The sequence below is a fragment of the Petromyzon marinus genome, unplaced genomic scaffold (genome assembly GCF_048934315.1).
Source record: "Petromyzon marinus isolate PM22_M1 ecotype Great Lakes invasive population unplaced genomic scaffold, UKy_Petmar_22M1.pri1.0 PM_G_Scaffold_104, whole genome shotgun sequence".
NCBI lineage: Eukaryota > Metazoa > Chordata > Hyperoartia > Petromyzontiformes > Petromyzontidae > Petromyzon > Petromyzon marinus.
This window is the reverse complement of record NW_027422656.1, coordinates 285,084-290,828: the sequence shown is the minus strand read 5'-3', so window position 1 is coordinate 290,828 and position 5,745 is coordinate 285,084. Positions and strand designations below refer to the sequence as shown.

The window sequence follows — 5,745 nt, the reverse complement described above, 5'->3', positions numbered from 1 at the left end:
TGACACACACAGCAACACACAGTGACACACAGTGACACATAGTGTACATACACACAGTGTACAAACACTCACAGTGTATACACAATAATGTGCACGTTGTTGCTAAGCTCACACACCCAAGCGAGGGAGCAATGGAAAATGAATCTAAATCAACTTAAACTCCAACTCTGTGACGTCACCACTCTGCATTACCTCATCGGCGTGAAACGACAGGGGGAGGTGTACCTCGCTAGTGACGTCATGTCACCACAGTAGTCACCCCTCCCCCGTCCACCGCGCTCTTGAGCGTGACGTCACCTCCGCTTGGGTCGATATCGTTCCAGTGGCAATCCTTATTTGGGCAAAGCTACGCCCAGTGACTGGCGGCTCATTAACATAATGTTCCGTTAAAGCAGTCGCGAGTTTATTGCGACGGGTTCAGCGCCCACGCCCCCATCCCTCGACATATGGGCCGGCCTCATTAACATAATTTGTTAAGTTACAGAGCCACCCTAGGGAGGGAAGTGACGTCATACTACTTCCTGCTGTCGCGAGGTAACAGGAAGCTGCCGTGTGCGCGCTTGCACTGAAATCCGAGGTGAGAAATTCTCATCGTTGTGGTGGTCGTTGTTGTGGTGGTTGTTGTTGTTTACCAAGGTAGAGCCTCTCTCTCTCGTAGGGATGTCAATTGAGTAGCAGCGAGCATGGAATCGATGTCCAGGTTGGAACTTTACAACGCGGGGCCTAGCCACGCGGGGCCTTGCCTCCTGCCCTCGCCTGATTGCGTTCACTTTAATTATCTCGCTTAAGTTTAATTTGTCTTCACCCGGCTCGCCACTTTGTAACTTTGTTTTATTGTAAATGTTCACGCATTTTTTATTTTTTTCACCAGGCCAAACCCGCTTGGGCTGCTATACCGCTCTTGTTATCAGAAGCGACCTGCCCACAACAACACATGGTGAGGCTTTGTCAACGTGTGTGAATGTTTTGACTTAAAACTTTGGTGACTGCAGGAATTAATATTCTTGGTTCTTTCGGTAAAGTCACGTTGAAGGGAAACAATAAAATAATAAAAAAATATATATAAAACAATATAATTCTCACGACAGAGACAATTTCAACCGAGAAGATGGATTCTGGCTTAGCAATCATTGGAAGGATTTGATAAACCATTTCGGGTCTTAATTGATTGTTCACGCTTACGGTGGCTTTCAGGCAACATACATTAATTTTTCGTCTCCCCCCTCCTCTTTTCCGAACATAGATGGACTCGTCCTTCTAAATAAACTGTCAAATTGCTCTCCGCGGTGCTAATGTTTAAGATAAATACAAACCGCCACTTTTTTCAAATGTTCTTGCCGTTGGTTTTCACACCTGATGATGACTGCTTGTGTTACAGTCGAAACGTCGTGAGAATTTAATTGTTCTATATATTTTTAATTATTTTATTGTTTCCCTTCAACGTGACTTTACCGAAAGAACCAATAATATATATAAAACATTTGCACTCTTAAGTCGCTTGCCTAATTGCCTCAGCAACTCGGTGTTTCGTATCGAACCTCATCTCAAACAATGGAAGGGCGCCCCCTAGTGGCAGCTGCCCCTGTGTGGCACAAGGTGGCCCTGCACCGGCCTGCACGTGGACATGAGTCTGTTGGTAGGGGGCGATCATTGACGCGTCATCTCCCTTGTGGAGTTTCTGGATAGTGTTACTGGAATTGCCACAATTTTGACCGTGACACCAACATGCAATGTGCGTGGTGAGTGACACAGTGGTTTGTTTGACATCCGCTGTTAAGCAGACTGCGCATGTTGTGGTGAATGTTACTGGGGTAGCCAGATATGCCTGTCGGATTTGAACCTTGAACCTCAGGAATAAATAGAGAATGCGCTACCATATTCCTGGTTCTTTCGGTAAAGTCACGTAGATAGAAAAATAAAAAATAAAAAATTAACAATTTAATAATACAAATAACAAAAATATATTGAAAATAAATTAATGAAAAGATGCCATGGGTCGACTGACTGAAATGACTGGCCAATGCACCACCTGTGCCCCCTACTACACACACATAGTGTACACACACAATGTGTACACACAGTATACACAAACAGTGTACACACACAGTGGACACACAGTGTACACACACAGAGTTTGCACAGTCACCACATCTTCAAAAACACCAGAGAACACAGGAGAGAAACCCTTCAAGTGCACTGTGTGTGGGAACGCATTTTCAGATTCATGTAATCTTGTAACACAACAGAGAACACACACGGGAGTGAAACCCTTCAGGTGCACGATGTGCGGGAAGGCGTTTGCACATTCATCAAATCTGCAAAGACACCAGAGTACACACACGGGAGAGAAACCCTTCAAGTGCACTGTGTGGGAAGGCATTTTCACGGTCATCTGCTCTTAAAATACACCAGAGAACACACACAGGAGAGAAACCCTTCAGGTGCTTTTTGTGCGGGATGATGTTTTCACAGTCACCACATCTTCAAGTACACCAGAGAACACACATGGGAGAGAAACCCTTCAGGTGCACTCTGCAGGAAGGCGTTTGCACATTCATAAAATCTTCAAGTACACCAGAGAACACAAAAGCATCAGAAGATCTGCAAGGAGTGGAGTCTGAAATCAGCTTGTGAAAGTCAAAGTGCCACAATAAGCCAATCCCTCGTGAAACACAAACCGGAAAAAAATCCCAACTTGGACACTTTTAAAGTTATCGAGGTGAAATATGAAGAGGTGATGGTGAAGAGGGAAGAAGTGATGGTGAATAGCGAAGAAGTGAAGGTGAAATGTGAAGATGAAGATTCAACTCCAAAATCGGACCTTCACATTGACGGAGGCAACGTGAAGCAGGAGGAGAATTCTGACTGTGAGGCAGAGCGAGGCAACTCCCAGCAGTTTGTGGAAGTGGAGGTGTGGGTGGACTTGCTCCTAGACAATACAAAGTCAAGTGGAGACCCGGTAGATGTGTAAGCCAGAGACGATGTCGCTCCAATAGATGCACCTTTGTCACAGGCCTTTAATGACAAGAATGTGAAGTTGGACACTCATTTCTTAGGTTCATCCTGCAGAGTAAGGACGGCCAATCTTTGTGGGCCCGTGGGTTGGGTAGATCTCTAACCAGGAGCGAGAGACAATAAGCCCCCAAGCATTCACTATGTTATCATAATAATTGCATTTACACGGTGCTTGCTTAACCGCCTCAGCAACTCGGAGTTTTGTATCTCGTCTGAAGCACTCGAAGAGCATCCCCAAGTAGCAGCTGCCCCTGTGTGGCACAAGGTGGTGGCCCTGCACCAGCCTGCATATGGACAAGAGCCTGTCAGTAGGGGGCGATGATTGATGCGTCATCTCAGTTGTGTAGTTTGTAGGCAATCTTGATTCGAAGCTTTCGTGACTGCAGGAATCCACACTCTTGAGTTCTTTCGGTAAAGTCACCACGTGGGTAGAAACATAACAGATCACGGCGTTTAGATCACAACACAAGCAATCGTCATCAAGTGGGACAACCACAGCAAGAGAAACTGCTGAAGTAGTAGGCCCCTACTCCAGCAGTTTCCTCTAATTGCTGCTGTGCTTGTCCCACCTGATGACGATTGCTTGTGTTGCCATCGAAACTCCGTGATCTATTATTTGTAGCGTAATGTTTCGAGTTTGATACATTTTGACCCAGACGCCAGCATGCAACGGCCTACTCGTTTTGAATGACGCAACAATAGTATGTTGTACATACACTGTTAAGCAGACGGTGCGTATTTGTAAAATGACTTCTTGTTAATACGATGTAACGTGATGCAGTCAATTTCGCTGCAGTAATTCAATGCTGCTAATATGCCCGTCAATGATTTAGAATGAATACTCGTCTGATTGTGCGCGTACATGTAATATTTTGTCTGAGATTCACACATTGAATAAGTGATGTTAGGACAAAGTGTGTGTGTGTTTTGGAAGTAACCTGTACAGAGAACTCTTGTGTTTCACGAAGCGTCTGCCTCTGGAGCAACTCATCGTCTTTGAAATAGGGAGCACGCTCGGATCATTCATCAGTTACAAGGCATACCACTTGAAAGTTACACGTATAGGAGGAGGTACATTCTCTACAACACGAATTGTAGTTTTGTCTTACGTGTTGACGTAGATTTTGTCTAACTAGGACTAGAAATGCTCCTTGCTGATTCACGTCTGGATGTTCGTTACCTATCGGTTGAAGCAAACCCCACTGCTGTTGTTGAGACGCTGTGCACCAATAATGGTCCAACACATTGACGGCCTTCAGGCCAGGAAAGTCACAACATTTACGGCACACGAAGGACGCATTCACGCAAGTACCCCATGCTCCGTTTTGAAGTTTTAAAATGAAACATCTTTGAATTGTGTTGTGTTTTGAATTAGATGATTTTATTTCTTCATTAAAAGCTTGTATCAATTTACATCTGGAAGACTTCATTGAAAAGGACATTTCGTGTGAATTTTCTCTCGTCATTAAGTAGATGGCCTTGCCGGGGGTTCGGACACAAACAGTGTACACACAGTGTACACACACACAGTGTACACACACAATGTACACACAGTGTACACACAGTGTACACATGCACACAGTGTACACACACAGTGTATACACACATAGCGTACACACACAGTGTATACACAGTGTACACACTGACAGTGTACACGCACACAGTGTATACACTGTACACATACACAGGGTATACACTGTACACACACAGTGTACACACATACAGTGTATACACACAGTGTACACACACAGGGTACACACACAGTGTATATACACACACAGTGACACACACAGTGACACATAGTGTACACACAGAGTGTACACACACACACAGTGACACAACAACAACCGCCATTCTCTACTAAGTGGCGGTGACGTCACCACGACGCTTATGCCAGGCACAGTGACACACAGTGTACACACACACACAGTGTGTACACACACTGTACACACACACAGTGTACACACACACAGTGCACACTCTGTATACGTGTACACAGAGTGTACACACACACAGTGTACGCACACACAGTGTACACACACAGTTTACATACACACAGTGTGTACACAATAGTTTCAGTTGATATATATTTGGTATACCCCTGTGAGCCATTCGGCTCTTGAATCAAGTGCAACCACAACAAGAACAAAAAACACATCTTAAAGTTACTACTTTGTGTGACTCTGCAAACAGAAAATCCATGAAAAAAACAGCAAAATGTTCCTGAGAAAAGCACCGTACACCAACGCTGTGTGCTAAAAATCCCAGTGGGATGCAATGTCCACGTTGTTGTTGCTGAGTTCAAGGGAGGGAGCAATGGAAAATGAATCTAAATCAACTTAAACTCCAATCCCGCTCTGTGACGTCACTACTCAGCATCACCTCATCGGCGTGAAACGCCAGGGGGAGGTGTCCCTCGCTAGTGACGTCATGTCACCAAGGTATTCACCCCACCCCGTCTACCGCGCCCTTGAGCGTGACGTCACCTCTGCCTGGGTCAACTTGCGTTATCTGTTCAAGTACAATCCTTATTTGGGCAAAGCTACGCCCGGTGACTGGCGGCTCATTGACATAATATATTCGTGTCGACTGTCGCGAGTTTATTGCGACGGGTTCAGCACCCACGCCCCATCCCTCCACGTATGGGCCGGGTTCATTAACATAATTTATTTAAATTAAGACCCGCTCGTTGCGGGAGGGGAGTGTTCTTGTACCACGCAAGTGACGTCA

At 45.3% G+C, this 5,745-nt stretch overlaps 1 long non-coding RNA gene across 1 annotated transcript; it reads left to right on the top strand.

Annotated features, from left to right (window-relative positions):
* The first annotated feature begins 297 nt into the window (after positions 1-297).
* Positions 298-4,081, top strand: LOC142908850 (uncharacterized). The gene is made up of 3 exons (XR_012932012.1): positions 298-577; positions 872-937; positions 2,473-4,081. It is a non-coding gene; the product is annotated as an uncharacterized LOC142908850 (long non-coding RNA).
* Positions 4,082-5,745: the final 1,664 nt, after the last annotated feature.